This window comes from Bactrocera oleae, chromosome 6, assembly GCF_042242935.1.
Source record: "Bactrocera oleae isolate idBacOlea1 chromosome 6, idBacOlea1, whole genome shotgun sequence".
NCBI classification, from domain to species: domain Eukaryota; kingdom Metazoa; phylum Arthropoda; class Insecta; order Diptera; family Tephritidae; genus Bactrocera; species Bactrocera oleae.
In genome coordinates, this window is record NC_091540.1 from 44,508,216 (window position 1) to 44,525,928 (window position 17,713).

The 17,713-nt window shown below is 33.5% G+C and overlaps 1 protein-coding gene across 2 annotated transcripts in view; it reads right to left on the reverse strand.

The window, feature by feature from the left end:
• Positions 1 to 17,713, reverse strand: part of Con (leucine rich repeat protein connectin) — a 114,380-nt gene that overhangs the window by 80,934 nt on the left and 15,733 nt on the right. The window contains exons 1-2 of one of the 2 annotated variants that reach the window (XM_036372438.2): positions 10,068 to 10,177; positions 7,423 to 7,919 (exon numbers count right to left, since the gene is read on the reverse strand). The exons of the other annotated variant lie outside the window; for it this stretch is intronic. The gene's annotated coding sequence lies outside the window, so the exon portion shown is untranslated. Of the gene's footprint in view, positions 1 to 7,422; positions 7,920 to 10,067; positions 10,178 to 17,713 lie in introns of those variants that run through there. 2 annotated transcript variants of the gene reach the window in all.

Genomic DNA, 17,713 nt, shown 5'->3' on the forward strand with positions numbered 1-17,713 from the left:
AAACGCATACAAATACACACTCACATCTACTTTCTATGCAGGCGCATAAATATAGTAAATTTATGTTTCTGTGCATTTGTATGTATGTATGTGCTCAGACAAGTTTTAAGTTTGCGCACTCATAGTCGCTTACAAGCTCATAAGCTCACTAGAAGTTTTGCACACGCCTTTTTTCTCTGCATAAACCACTGTTTCTTATTTAATTTTGCATGTGCGCGTGAGAGATTGTATGTGTGTGTGTGTTGCAGTTGTTGCACAAACAGTCGAAAATCTCCCAAGGCACTTGAGCTATTTTCCACTGCGTTGCCACATTTTTGCTACGTCAACCAGCACTCGCACACATACATATGCACCACACACAAACACACTCACAGAAAATTGCAAACTCAATTGCGAATGTGTGTGCACTGTGACAGCAGCAGCACAGTTAGGGATACAGATTTGCTGCAGCTTGCGCGTAATTGTATGCCATCTGTATGATATGCAGTGCAACGTCAGTTTGGAGGACGAACTAGTCAAAAAATAAACAACAAATAGCAACAGTGACAAAGTGAAGGCAAGCAGGGCTACATTGAGTTCGGCATTAGTGACGATTCGGTACCCTACCAAAATGATAAAATCATAATCGTGTAAAATTTCAGCATGAATTATTATTTTTTAGTATCATGAATATATTTTTCAACTCTAAGGTCTTTACAGGTGCAATTTTTATAGCAACTATATGTATAACTAAATCTGTTAAGTTAACCGTCCAACGATTTGCATTCAATGGAAAACGTTTTGCTAGTTGTTTCAGCGAATATTAACGGTAATTAGTAAGCAAAAAACATCTTTTATCAAATCTTTATTTTGATTTTGGTTTCAGTTTATATGGCAGCTATATGAAATAATGTTTTGATCTGATCAATATATTTGGAGATTGTAGCGTTAGCTAGAACAATAACCTGTGTAAAACTTCGTGAAGATATTTTGTCTAGTAAAAAAGTTCTTCATAAAAAAATTTGATTTTGATCTTTCAATTTGTATGGCAGCTGTATGTTATAGTAATCAGATTTCGGCGGCTCCGACAATTAGGCTGCTTCTTGAGGTGAAGTGAACGTGTGCAGAATTTCAGATCAATATCTCAAAAACTGAAGGACTAGTTCATGTATATAAAGACGGATATACGAACAGGTAGGCATACTGACATGGCTAAATCGACTTCGAATCATTTATATATATTCTTTATAGAGTCCACGAGGTTTCCTTTTGTCTGTTACAAACTTCATAGCAAACTAAATATACCCTGATCAGAGTATGAAAATCATCGATTTGTCGAACAAAATGAGTGGTGAATCGAACAGATAATTTACATAAAGCAAGCCAAGTAGTATAATGAAATATAGGTGGTAAGCAATCTCATATAACATGCTTACACCACAAGACCATATAGCTCATAAAGGTCTTGAGAAGAGCGAACTGCTCAAATAAAGCGAGAAGAGTTGGCAAACCGACAGCTTTAACACCATATGAAACTTCAATACGAATATTCCATTAATTTGCATTCTAAAAGACGTATTTTCATGAACTTCGAGTTTATGACCGCTTCTTTTCTAATACGTAAACATACTTCTATATGTTTGATAGCAAGTATACGCAAATAACTACAGGGTACCACAGAGTCTTGCATGCTAATGCAGCGTTTCATCTTTATCCATACAAGTATATACCCCCATATATAAACACATAGCTTTTAGAGATACGTATGTATATATGCTATTTATTTGCCAGCTTTTGCTTTGCCGCACAAACTGTTGATATGCCTAACAACAATAACAACGTTTTGGAGTAAAAAATAGCTTTTTGAATGGCAAAAACTTGGCGAAGTTTTACATGGCTTTATGAAGAAAGCGGGCTTTATTTGCTCTCTTCGCACAGCTATACGCACATATATGTATATAAAAGATTGTGTGTGTGTGCGCTGCAATACAAATTGTTGCAAGTGGCCGCAGTGATTCAGTGGCACTTTCGGAAACATTTCTCTCTGCTACTTATTTATTTGCGACCACTTTGCATATTTCTAAATTTATACGCTGGCTACTTGTACGGTTGTAGCGCGTCTGCAAGTGTGCAATGGAGTTTTTGCTGCCACAACGGCTGCTGTAAGAACTTAGTGTGCCGTATGGGTGTGTGTGTAACGTTTTTGTATGTCTGTTTATTTTACCGTTTTATCAACAAGTTATATGCATAACCATTTGCACGCTTATAAGCACATTACTAAGTATATTGGTATTTATATGAGCAAACACCATTAAGCCCCTGCTGCACGCCTTTGCATAGGCTAGGGATTTTTTAGTTTTGTTTTATTTGTTTTTCGTGAGTTTTTTTTAATAGTTGCGGTTATCTGCTTTTGGCTGCTTTATTTTATTAAATTTCTTTGTATATATTTTGGGTTTTTATATAGCGGTTTTTGTGTTTTTTTTTTAACAAAAAGGAAATCACTGTATCCAATAGACGTCAACACATTGTAAGTGCATGGAATGACAACGCGAACGAGGATTAGGCGACAAAGCGTTTAAATGGCGTTAAGGTGCAATTTTTTTCGTTAACAAAAGAAAATACTATTAAAATTAATTTATAAAATTGTAAAATACTGCATACCACAAATTTAATCAAATATTCTAAAATTACCACAATCAGTGTTTTGCATACAATTTCTCAAGATTAGAAGTATTTGAGCGGTATAAAGCCTACCTGGTATGTCGTGAAATCAGCAAAAACTTGACTTATGCGAGTCATCTGTACAACACTGTTAATGACGATAACATAGAAAAAGTTAAGTAAACAGTGCTTGAAAATCTTCTTGTCATCATCAGAGTGATATTAAAGTATATCAAAATATCTTATGGATCGACTCAACACATTTTGGTTAAGGTTTTCTATATGAATCGTGCCAATGCTAGACTCCCATCAAATGACCTGAATGTTTCAAAAACAACAAAATTCGCTGAAGACTGACTTTTAGTGTCCCAGCCGAGGGTTATAGCAAGTGTATGGGATAACAATGAGATTAGGCGTAGGCATGCTTATATTAATTCAGAAGCCTATGTTGAAGGTAATAATAAAGATTTTTACTAAAATACGTGAAAATGTAATTTCTTTGTCAGTTTATGTCAATTTTGAGTAGATTTATAATATTATAATATATCTTGTGTAGTTTTAAAAATTAAACTTTTAACAGTTTTTGAATGAGTCTACTAATATCATAGTTAAACCATTTCTCTTGTCTTGACACTAATTTACTTGTTCTGCAATTTTTTATTTAAACCTAGCTAAATTTAACTAAAGGTCTTTAAAAGTAAAACCTGTAGCTTACCTTATAGCGATACTCCTTCAAGACAGATGTCTAACCGCAAAGAAGCTTACATTTCATACCGATCTAAATATATATTAGTGGTACATATGTATATGCTGAGGAGCAACTTTGGCACATAACTGCATACCTAATACATTCTAAGCTACAGAGAGAAATGGAAAATTCCACAGAGACAGTGATTTACTTGCAACTTCTTGCTATCGTTTTGTCTTACTGAGATCATATGTGTGAGTGTACGTATGCAAGTATATATATAAGGGCGGTAGTTAAAGATTTATAGCTGCTAGAGATTTGAGCCACTTCTTTTACAGATTATAGGTATAGCTTGTAATTTTACATCTTCGGATACAACTGTAGAAATGTTGGATCATAAGATAAAAAATAATTATAATGACTTCAATTTCAAATCTCATTTTAATCGTTATAGAAAAGCGTATTAAGTTCTCGTTCTACGCGTCTTAAGCATATGAGATAAGGACTAAAATTTGCATATGGTATCTTCAACTGTGGATAGTGTCGAAGTAGTTTAAGAAATTAAATGTCTATATTTACGGTTCACCCTAAAATGTACTCGTGGTATGAGTGAACTTATGCAGATATGAAAACTTATAAACCTTTGTATTTGTATCTAGCGTTATTGCTACTGCGAAACTTTCAGATGCTTTAAGCACATATTTCTATACCCAACGCACAAACATAGGCACGCTTACAAATACATTTGCATATTCATACGTTTGCCTGTGGTTTTTGAAGAATTCAAATGTTAGCAAATCAACTTGAAAACAATTAAATTTTTAGTCAATCAATGTATGATATGAATAGCTAAAAGTTCTGTGCACATTAACAACATATGCGTGAATGTATATTCGTGGCTAATAGTAGATTTAACTCTGCATTTCTATAACAAATGTGAACTGGTGTGTGACGTATATGTGCACACAAGCTTCGGAAAAAGCTTTGTGATTAATACTTGTAAAATTGAAATATGATTTCATAAGGACACGGAAATTCCATTTCGAAATCGATTACAACCACTGAGCAGTGTGTTTACCAGCTTTACAGTTGAGTTGGAAAAATACTTTATTTATTTCGTTTGCTCTTATATACCTATTTAGTGGCAGCTACTCAGCATAACTGCTCAACAACTATATATATATTTTGTTGTTTTTGGTTAAAAATAAAATTTCCAAACATATACAAATTGTTTTCGTTCGATCTAAAAAAATCTACTCTAATTTCATTTCAAGGAAAAGTGACAGGTAATAAATAACTGAAGATTTAAAAATTTATGAGTATTTAAAGAATTTCGTGCGGTTTTGTAAATATTTGTACGATTATAAACCAGTTCTTTTATATTTTATTACTTTATTTAAATCCTTTAAGGAAAGCCCATAACTTCTAATCGATAGCGAGTGCCTAGAAAAACTATTGAGAGCAATAAATTAAGAGGTGATAAGAGAAATCTCAATCAACACTAAATTTCTTTAACGCTATTTTTCAGTAACAAAAAAAAAATATATATATATTTATTACTAAAGGCTTTTAATTGACTCTCAATATGAATGAATATTTTTTCTTTTATTAATTTGTGAACTATTTCGGCTCGAACTTCACTGCTGAAGAGTGGACTTGGATCACCAACCGAAGAGTTCGTTAAGCTTATAAGCAAAGCTTTAGCGTATTTTTCAGCAATGGTTCGAGCGAATACGGTTGTTTTTGTGTAATTTTTATGTTATATGTTATATAGCCAATATGAAGATATATTAAAAAGATATTAAATAATAAATTGAGCCTGAAAAGCTTCTCTCTATTCATATTCATAAATACCTTACCTGAAATACATATATCTTTTCTACTGTTCGCGCAACTGCTATATAGTATACTTAACACACAACCTTTAGCTTAGGGTCTTCATTCAGATACTCTTCGTAAATTCTTCCTATTATTATTGTTGTAAAGGTCATAAAATATAATTTTTAGAAATAATGCTATAGTGCTCTTTGTGGAATATAACTGCGGAAACTGTTAGGTTATATTGTGAATGGACTAAACTTCGGAATCGCCTATTTTAAAAAGGCTTCTACAGGGTACTGTGGTTCTATGTACTCGTGCTGTCAATAAGAAACTAAAAACCAGGTTCTTAGTCTTTATAAAACGTGTTGCTCTTGAGCTTTACATCGGTTTGTCGTAAAATAATAGATTTGTAAAAGAAAGGTTTTTACCGAAAAAATTAGCAGAAATTTGCTTATAGCGAAAGGTTGAAATACTAACAAAAAAATTGGTCTTAGTTTTCTGTATAAGGTCACTGTGCATCTATAGTAAAAATTTCAATTGGATGAACGTGATAATATCCCAGTACCATCGGTGTTCGATAGGAAAAATGCAGTTTCGGGAAAAACCCATTTAAATTTGTATATGCTCAATGTTCCGAACGCTTCGCCAATACAGTGGTTTGGACATGGAAAAAATATATTTTTTCACTATTCTATCAATTTAATAACTATTTTATAACACTAAAATGCTCTAACCTAAAAATTAAATTTTATTGTAAATCTAAAACTGGCTTAAATCATTAAGTAGCAACTAATTTAAGGACAGGTGTGTGTAATTTGACTCCACCCGTCAACCCGGATTATAGCATTAGCTTTCGATGTAAATGTTGTCTGCTCTAAATATAAATTATGCAGCATATCGATACACTCTCACACACACACACATAAAGAATACACATAAAACAATGACGATCTGCTGATTTCACAAAGCGATTGCGAATAATTATTTCCAGGCGTTCGCTTCACAATGGACATCAATGTGTTTTTGATGAACACTGTAGCCATGGCGGCACAACTGGAGCTGCAAGGTATTTGCTGAAAGCAAATCAACTATGAATACAACAACAATGAGAATTAAATTTACACGTATATACACTAAAACATAGAGTCACACATACTCCCACAGAAAAGCTCAGCGGCGCATAAATGTAGTTTATAAGCAGTCAGTTAGTGATTTACGATTTTCATTTGAAATTTAAATTAACATAATGGTCGGCTGCAGACGCTTGAAGACAACACAATACATATTTATGCATTAGCGTCGAGCGGAGGCAACCAGCAAATAACGGTGTGGACCCTACGCAACCAGCAATCATCAAGGGTACTCATCAGCACGTCGACAGCCGGCAGCTTGTTGAGTGATGCCAGTGGCGTCACAGACAGGCGGTATAGGAAAGAGCGTGCGAACAGGTGAGCGGGTAGCGAAAGGGGTGGGGTGGTGGACGTTATTACTAAGCTTTGTGTGTTATTGTGTGCGTGTGTGTGTGTGTGTGAGAAAATTTGCTGCGCGGCGGTAGTTTTATGCATAGGTAATTAAGTAGCCGAAGATGAAGGCACAAATTCATTGCGGGACGTGCATATATACATATAAAGTATATAATCTATATACATATATATATGTGTGTGTGCGTATCATTGTATAAGCACTGGCTCAACAAGAATGCTGAAAGTTGCCTAAAATCTAAAATGTTCTGCTTGCTGTAACGAAATTTCGTGGCTGATGTTGATGGATGTTTATTTTCGGCACAGCTGTGTTGACAATAACAAAACAAAGTATAACATAAAAGCAAAGAAATGCGCGGCGAAAGCACGCTGAAGTTGAGGTGAATTTTCCGAATTTCCCACAGACGAAATTCACTATATTTAAATGCGTTTTTTTGCTAACGATCCTTGCCGCAGGCACTGGAGAAAAAAGCGCGAAAAATAATTTACTAACACACACACCAACAAACAGCAATAATTCACAATTCGCGCAAAGACACACACACTCACACTTAAACCACTTATGTTTGTATGTGTATTTGTGTGAGCATGGCAACTTGCAGTATTTTATGTAGTCGTCAACAACTGCCTAAGCTGTTGCGGATTTGCATACGTAAAACACGACAAAGTGACTGTAGTGCGGCAACGTGTAATATTTTCACTTTCTTTTATTGTATTGTAAGTTTTTATTTTTCACTTTTGCTTTGGTGGCAAGAAAAGGCTCAGTGTAGCAGCGCTTTAGCGCAGACTTACCCGTACTTGTTGCTTATTCGGCTGTTGAAGGTGCCTGCTTTCCAACTGTGGGCGTGTTGCAGATAAATACAGATAAATTTATTTGCTGTTATTTCATTTACATTTAGCACTTGTTTGTTTTTGTTGTTTGTTGCGCTTGTAATTTTACTTTTATTTATTTATATTTCCTCTTTGTAAACAGTTAATGTAATTTACAGTAACAGCTGTCAATCGACATTACAGACACGCTACAAATTATAATTGAGTTTTATACGCGTTCGTTTTTGTATGTGTGTGTTTTTGTACGCGTGTGTATTTCACAGATGTGTATCAATATATCGGCTCTTGTATCACTTCAACACTACGCTTTTGTCATTTTTACACATTTTAAATTAATTTATGCACATACAAATTTTGTAAGATAATTTTTATTTCCGGCAGGAATTTGTTTAGTGAAGGTTTTGTTTTGCCTTTCAGTTTATATTAAATGCTTTTCCTTTATTAGAATTGTGAATTTTCTGCAAAGGTAGAAGTATTTCAATTAAAATTCCATTGAGATATTTATAATTATTTATTAGTGCATAAAACCTTAATTTATATTCTAGAATTCATAATTTTTTTGACAGCCTCAGTAAAAGTTTTATCTTTACTAAATTTATTGTATATGATTTTCATCCTTTTATTGCGTATAGTTCGTAATTCAGTTAGTCAGTATATGCAAATTCTGCAGCAGAATTAAAAAGAACAAAAAATTATAAATAAACATTTTTTTTTTTAAAAACTGTAAGAAATTTTACTTCATTTAAATGTAAGGGCTTTGTATGATTGCTTAGATTCAGTATGTGCTTAAAATTGTTCTAAATTGTTAAAAAGAAGATTTTCAACTGGATATGAAGTTATGAAATATTTGTTCGATAAAAAATAGTTAAAAGTAAAAACGCCGAACATACTAGAAAGAGCACTTCTGTTTTGGGTTGACATAATATTTTATGAAATGCAACATTAAAGCTCATCATATTTGAGCCATATGCAATAATTGCTGAAATTTTAAGTGTGTTGCTAAATAGAATAAAATATTAAATAAATAATTAAGCAAAAATTTTCATTTATAATGAACCAACATAGCTGGGTAGGTAGGTTGGATGTCTGACGATGCACCTAGACCTTTAGGAAAACCACTGTGACACTACCGGTATAAAAAGACTCCATATTTATAATCAAGTGTATAAGTACGTTTTAACGTCCATATGCAAATACTTTTGTGAAGCGGGTCTTATTAAATAAAAACCAGAAATAATTAAATCATAAAAGTATTCTGAATATTACTGCGAATTTATTTTATAACATTATAATATATATTTTTTTTAACCACTTGTTGGTTTCAGCTCTTAGCACGATCACATTCGCACACACAAATTAACAAACCCATGGCTTTATAACTCATTTTATGAAATAACAAATATTAAAAATGTCAATATTACTATTCTATGATGCATAAAAAAATTAAACATGTAAATTGTGCTCGACTTTAATGAAATATTTTGCCTCGAAATGATTTAAAATGTTGTATGAAATTTCTAGAAAACTCATATCAAATTTGAAAAGTTTGTGGATATCTTTAAATCGACTTTAAATTTACAAACTTCATTCAAATAAAATGAATTGATGCTGATAACAATTAAAATCTCCTACTTATATTTTTTGGTATATGGTAAACAAAAAAAAAATGCATGATTAGGTTGAATAAAACTGCCTGCTATTGTAACGTCAAACCCGAAACACTTTCAAATATTGAATAAACTTTGTGATTTTTTTTCAATTTACTCAAAACTGAGCGCTCAGAAATTAAAATTGTAGCATATAAATAGGCGCACAACCATCAAAACTGTCTTTGACGTCTGACTTTTTAATTGTTATGTTTAATTTGTAACACAGGTAAACACCAGAAGTATGGAAACTGAGCTCAAAAATTAAAAAAAAAAATATCAGTACTTTTTTAACGCAAGTGTTGTTCTTTATTTTAAAATATTTTAAATAATAAAATTTTAGAATCTTTAGTTAAATATTTTAAATTAATGCAACATAATCTAAGCACAGAATATACACATTTGGTTATAGTCGGGTTAAAATATAATGTTTCGAAATTCTATAATTTTATTTAATTTTTAAGATTAAATTTCCTTATAGAGTCTAAATACATATATTAAATCTAATATCTCCGCTTCCACATAGTTTTTAAATCTTTCTGAAAAATCAAAAATTTTAGCAATTTATAGCAATTTGAAAAAAAAAAAAATAAAACGAAATTGTATGTCTTCACAGCTGCTGTTGCGAATTTTTGTGTATATTTTTCAGCACTCGCATTTAAAAGCACAACACTTCACAGCTTCGGACGAACAATCAAAACTTGTTGCATTGCAGCCAGGCTAAATTCGTTGCACGCACACTCACGCAAGTGCCACCTCGCAATGTTTATACGTACGTATACGTATGCTTGTCATGCCTGCAAGCCGCGAAATACGTCGTAGTCTAATTTGCATTTTAAACCTTCATTTAATGTGTATTTAAGACTTTTTTAGTTTTCGCTAAAAATAACAATAATTTAACACTTTGACACAGTTTTAGTGAATTCGTCTTTTTTCGCCCGATTGAACCCAAATACATACACATAAATGCGTTCGCATACGTTCAGCGCATCACACAATTACTGGGTGAACAATATAGAAAATCGTCAAACGTTAAAAACGAGAGGAGCAACACGTTGCTAACACACAGACCGCCCAACGAAGACTGAGCGCACGACAACAACTGTCACAGCAGAATAGTAGCACACGCGCCGCCACAATCAGAGTCGCAGCCGCAGCGCTGGGTGGCCGAACGCACGAGCTAACGAGGGTGGTGAGTGGTGGTGACGATTTTAGTTTGCTCGAAACAGGCCAAACACCAATACAATGAAGCAGCACACAGCGCAGGCAAACCAAGTCCAAGCGACTTCAATTGGAACATCAACACACTGTGTCTGTGCCTGCAATAGCGGCGCTTTTTAGCCGACGTTCGTTCGTTTGATACTCGCAATGCGCTCTGTTTACGAATCTGCTACATGTATGTTTATGCTTGTGTTTTGGTGGTAACTTTCTCTCATTTCCGTTCTGGTTTTCATACGATTCCTCAGTATTTCATTTCAAATTTGTTTCGCTACGCTTGCGGACTTGTGGCTCTCACGTGCACGAATAGCTTTCTATCCGGGCTATCTGTTCGCTGGCTAGCGCAAAATAATGCCAATGCCCTGGTGAGTGTTGGTTGGCGCGTAGTTGTGTGCTCTCGCATGTCCTGTGTCAGCGTGTGAGCAGCAGCGAGTGGCAACCACTCAGTGAGTGTTTCAAACCTATTTCGTTTCATGTGACGGAAAAGCGGAAGTCAGGTGCAAATGTTACTTGTGGTAAAGAAACTGGAAACAAAGTTTCGTTAAGTTTGTTAAAATTTATATATAATGCACTCAATAATAATAATAACTACAAAGTAATTAAATTTGCAATATAATAAATTATATCAGTTAATTGATAAGAAATCAGAATTTCTGAAGAAGACTTTTTTTAAATAAGAAATAATAATAATTTGCTTAGATTTGAAATAATATAATGTAGCAACAGGTATGTTCAACAACGTAATGATATCTTAGCTTGGAATCATACATGTATATATAATTTAGCGATATTTTTTCAACGAATTATAAAATCATCTTCATTATGAACCAAAACTTCGAACAAAGGAAAGAAAATAAATATATCAGAGTTTCTTGATGTCATACTGATCTAAAATCGCTTTTGAATATATTTGTACCAACAATTCATGAAACTATCGATGGTTTTGTAAGATTTTCTTTTGTTTATTTTTAAATCTTTATTTCCATTTTACACTATAAAAATCAGAAAACATGGAAGCAAATATTATATTTACTAATTAAGTCAGTTTTTTTTTTTTTTTAAATAGGAATACATTGAAGTAAACAGTGTGAAAAACTGTGAAAACATGTGTTATATTTCAATAAAACTCCTTTAATGGGCTTTTATATCATAATTTTCCAGGTGGTAATATCTTTTTGCTCACAAAGACCTTGATACCATACTTCCATCACTTTTAGTTGCACCGCTTTTTCTGTTTCTCGCTATAATTTCCAAAATTATCTGAAAACTTATCCAAACGGTTATGCAGATAGTCTAACTTGATTTTTACATTTGCTCCAAGAGTTTGAAAGTTTGCCAACAAATTCTGCACAATTTCTTCATAATTTGGTACTTAATGTTTACCTGGGAGATTTTCGACTATCAATACAAAACGTTTCCACTATTCGCTTTCCAGAACACTCATAACTTTAATAAGATATGTATCTTTCACTAATATCACATATTCCACCTTTCAGCTTTTGCATACTAAGTTCGGAAATTGTCACTAAAATAATATCCTTCCACGTCCAACGCTTTGACCATTTTTTTTATCATTCCTAACGTGATCATGTATTAAAATACTGACTTCCTTTTGAGCATATAACTTTGGTGTTGGCGTTTTACCCTCTTATTCACAGCCATTTACAGACCGTTCCGTTATGATATTTGGCGCCATTATTGTTTCTGAGTAGTCCATGCAAATTATTTTTGAAAGAAAAACGAAATTTTTATTAAGTAAAACAGTACATTTTGTAGGCTGTAAGTCTGTCTACGTTTGATGTTTCGTAAAACCTCAAAACTTTCCGTACATTTTTGGTAAAGAGCCTGAGAGTGGAGTCACTAACAAGCCGATAATTATCCTAAGCCTGAGAGTGGAGATCACGCATATGCAATTAGCTTAAAAACAAGAGCACATTCAATTTTTTTATGAATAAGGTCGAAATCTGATCTAAAATTTTATTTTTGTAGAGCTCTTATATCCGTTGGCAAAATAGCTAAATATCTATGCCTCGTTTTTTTATAGATCTAAAATAGGACAGCTGGCGGTCTTACATGTAAAATTTAGTTTTGACAGTTGTTGGAATATTAATGAATTAATGAATGAATGAATTTAAACATATTTACCACCGATATGTATTATGATTCTAAAAAACAGTCAACATTTTGTGAGTTGGTTTAAGATTAATCCAAATGGTATGGATATTTATTTTTCAAAAACGTTGATAGATACTTTAAATACTTTTTCAAACCCCACAGCGCTATAAAATATCAAAAAAAATGTATCTATTTCTAGAACTTTTATGGAATAAATTTAGAATTAAATCTTTCTTTAGCGACAATTAACAAAAATACTTCATTTTGTTTCGAATCCCAATTAAAATATGAAAACAAGCCAATTGTAAACTTTACCTGTATCAAAACTAGGTTAAATCAACATGGAATAACCATGCTCGTGAATTTACCAAAAAGCTAATCCTATAGGTTTGGCTTTTGCGGTAATTTTATTAAAAATATTTGTACACATGTAGAGTTTGGAAAGAAAAGGTTATTTGAATTTAAAACTCTGACAGAGCGCAACTCTGCTCAAAAAATCTTAGCCAAAATAATGTTTAGCTTATGGAAGTTTCAGTCAGAATTTTTTTGAAATACAAGTACAGCTATAAATTTAAGATTTTAGGAATTTCAATTCGTCTCTTCTCTGGTCCTTATTTTTTAGGCGTGCTTGTTTGTGAAAAATTGTAAGTCGAAAAGCAACAAAAAAGTCAGCACAAATGTTGTTGAGCAACTGGTATAGTAAGGTTTGTGCGATTTACTACTCTGTTAGGTTTGGCGAATCTAAGAGAGCTATATAAATTTATGTCTTAGCAAGAATGTCGGCTACCAATTATTGTAATGCGGAAAAGGTAAGACAATTTCAGTTACCAATTATTGCTATGTGCAAAAGGTATGATAATTATGTTGTTTGAAGCCAGATATACGAGGCGCTCCATACTTAATCGGTATTTTACATATACTTACTTATAAATACACCCTCTTTCATATGTAATTAAATATCTTCAAGAAATTATTATACACTCAAAATATTGCCACAGCAATTACAGAGATCATGTACCGAAATGGTTTAACAGCGCAATGTTAACGAAATATTTCTGCACAAATTACTGCTAACAGCTGCTCGGCAAATAACAGTAACTTAGCAGCGCTGTTATTCATTAATAACATGGCACTCTCAGCTGTATTCCATTAACATTTGATTTACAGATTTAGTGGACTCAGACATACAAACATACACATATACATATGTATTTACTTTCTGAACTCTTATGCAACGTTTGTTTTTATTGTTATATGCTGTCTTGGTGTTGTTGATCTGGTTGAGTCATACATGCATACATACAAATTTAGTAGTTGTTGTTCTTGTTATTGCTTCCACTGTTTGCTTATGTTTGTTTATTTTACTCTATTCGCGCAATTTGTGTTTTATTTTTGGGAACATCAAATACTGTTAAAGCAATCGCTCACTGTTGCTGTTATCCCGCTGTATGCTCTCTCTTGCTACTGCTGCTGTTGCTGTTGTAATCGCTAGACGGTGTTCTATTTTTAACTGGCGTGTGCCATCGACGCATGAACTGCTACAAACGCACGCAGGCAGGCAGGCACTTATGCATATTTATATATATGTATGTGTGTGTGTGTGACTACGTTTATATGGTTGTGTGTGCATATCAATATAATAACACAAGTGTTGTATTGTTGTTCTTTTTGCTGTTGCTATCGTTCGTCGTGCATGTTTGCACGTTGCTAGTGCTGCGCTCTGTAGGTGGAGTCAGCAGCAACTGCTGGTCATACAATAAACCTCGTGTAGTATGTAAGTATGTAACACTATGTGTGTGTTTGTGCTCGCACGCACTTGCTGCTGTTACATTTCCGGCTCGTTGCACTTGTTTTTCCTGCTTCACTATGTGCGTGTGTGTGTTTTATGTTGTTGCTGTAGCAATTGTTGCTTCAACTGCCAATGATGACTTACATTTACACTGTATCCCCCTCTTACCTTTCGCCGCTGTTTGTTATTATTGTAGCTGTTGCTGTTGTTGTTATTATTGTAGCTGTTGCTTTTACTGATATTTTCTGGCATTCGTTGCAACATTTACTTTTCACAATGTTTTTCAGTCCTTTGTTGAGAGCGTATAGGTTTTTGGTGTGTCGCTTTTGTTATTTTTGTTTTTGCATTCACAGCATATGTAAACAATGTTCTTCATCGTGCATTATTATTGCATTTCTGTTTACATATTCTTGTTTCTATCAATATTTTCAATGCATACGTAAGCTGTTGCATTCCAATTGCTGTGATTTTAAGTGGGAAATGTTATTATTTCGCTTTCGCTGTCTATCAGCCATCCCTAGTTCGTTCTATGGGTGTGCATTTCAGTGCGTTGCTGTTTTTATTGTGTTCACTTTTTACAAATTTTTTTCCTCATGTTTGTAAAACATTTTTTTGTTTAATTTGTTCTTAATAAAGCTGTTAATATATGCTGTGTATATATTATTTTTTCAGTGTACTGCCAAATCTGTAAAAATTATATTTTTGCATAAAGCATTTTGCTTTCGCTATTTAAAAGTTTTTGGGGACTACTTTTTGTCTTCTTTGCCTTGAGTGGCGAGTTTTTAGCGCGTAAAATGCACTCAACAGGTCACTTGCTAATTTTTGAGGCAGTAAAAACATGACTGTGATATACAGTTATAAGCCAAAAAAAATCAAACAAAATTGTCATATTTTACAGAATGAAAATATAACTGTTTTCCGACGCCAGCATAAAATTTTCCAGTTTCAGATTTTAGTGCAGCGACTAATTGACTTTAGAAGTATTTACTTTGACTTAGGTTATGTTGAATAAATTTGTATAGCGGGTCAGAGTGTCAAATTTTATAAAAATACACTCGACTTAGCCATCTATTTATTCTAGGCTTACAAACATATCTTAGGTATAAAATGCTAAAGCTTTCTCAACAAAATTTTTTAGATATTCAATTGAATTGCGCAGTGCGAATATAAGTATAATATTATATTCCAAATTTTGGATTTCACCTAAAATTTTAATCAAGTTATCGCTTGTACAGTCGGACGGACGGACGGATGGACAGACAGACACATCATTATGATCGGTTATATATATGTATATAACCCTATATCTAACTCCATTATTTTTAGGTGATACGAACAACTGTTGGTGAACAAAACTATAATTACTCTATAGCAAGATGTTGCGAGAGTATAAAAGCCGTCGTGTTGTCATCGGAGAGACAGCAGAAAATCTCAACAACTCTTAAGAATCGAGTCAGCACATTTTGGTTAATTTTAAGGGTATGCAGCATGTGAATGCTTGACTTGTAACAAAAGATCTGAATCTTTTGCAAAAACCACATGGAGTAGAGGTTGCAAAAGAGTCTATATGTAGTATACAAGTATATGTAAATATGCGGTAAATATCTTAATAAAAAATTTAATAAAGAATTTTTATGCAAATAATATAAATATTTTGAAGGAATGTTTTTCGAAATAATTTTCAGACGTCACAGTAACTGTATTTGTATCAAAAATTTATGGGATTTAACACAAAATTGCTAAAAATTAAGACTGACTGAAAATACTAAAAAATATATATTTATTATTATAAATAGTATAGTTTGACTGACAACAAATCTTTTAAAAATATTTTCACTTATTACTTAATCTTCACTTCTTGCTAACTGCTTTTAGTTAGTATAAAAATTATGTAAAATACTCTCAGCGCTGATAACGAAGCGTGTAGTCATTAGTCCCCTACACTCTCATACACGTGTGCAATAACAGTAAAAGAACATCAGCTGCGCTACAACATATGCTACTTACGATGGGTAATCAATATGTCACAAGAGAGATATTTGCGCTATAGACACATGCCATGTACCTAGAAATACAATTTGACCTGCAGTCATAGCATTACATTTATGGTACATTGCTTGTCGGGATGGAGAGTAGCTGAGCTGATACTAAGTGATAGACGCTGAAGTACAAACCGATCTACCTACATACATACATTTATATGGTACATAAGAACGTTATGAATACACAATGTACATATACCTATATATGTATATGCTTGTATATACGTATATGGGTATATAGTATATAGAGAGATAATTTCTGCTCATTGATCAAAACCTAACAAGCTGCCGTAAAGTTTTGCCAAAGCTTACTTAGAAGTCGCACATAAATTTACAAAAACGTATATTTACATTTACATTTGCATTCACATACATAAAAGTGTAGGTGTGTGCGCTCGAGAGTGATTAGCCTTAAGGAAGCTGTGTGCACTACCACATAGATATATACACGTGCGTATGCTGTGAGATAAATTGGTTTGCTGCTAAGCCATCATCGCCAGTATTAGCCGACAATATGCTTGAGTGAACGTCTGCGTCGAAGAAGAATATGATAACAGCTGCGCATACAAAAATACATAGTTATACATACATACAAACATCTATAGTTGAATGGGATTACTAAGTTAAGTGAGATGGTGGCATTGTGGGTGTTTTAGGCGCTGCCTGGTGACATCGAGCATTCGGCAAATGTCCGACTATGTCATTATAATTATCCGTTACATGCTCACCATGGTTGCTTTTGAGCTGTAAGCTTTTATTCTTTTCCACTATGGAAGTTTGTGTCAGAGTGGAACTGGTTGTTAGGGTAACCGCTTGTATATTGTTGTTGTTGTTCATTATCACTTACTGCATTGACTTCAGTATCGTGTAAATGCGCTATTGTTATATTTATACGCCGTTTACTTTCTTGATATATTCTTTGTATTATAGCAATATAATTTGTCATGCTCTCATACACTACCAGTTGTTGTTGTTTTTGTATTCACATTTAACAGCTTGTTGTGTCCTGCGGCGAAAATTGACATCCAGCATTACTATGACGATCAACACTGTTTAAAAATTCCCGCTTAATACGCGCTTTTCTTCTTGGACAGGCCTTGAAAAGAAAGCATATTTATACCCTGAACGAGGTGTATTCAGTTTGCCACGAAGTTTGTAACGCCCAGAAAGAAACGTCGGGAAGCTTATAAAAAATTATTTAAATAATCAGCGTGACGAGCTGAGTCGCTTTAGCCATGTTCGTCTGTCTGTTCGTCCGTCTGTTTGTATATACGCGCACTTGTCCCTAAGTTTTTGAGATAAAGATCTGAAATTTTGTACCCATTCTTTTCTCACCAAGAGACCGCTTGGAATGACCGATTTCGGATCACTATAGCATATATGTAGCTGCCAAACTCCTCGATCAAAATCGAGTTCTTGTATGGAAAACTTTTCTATTTAAC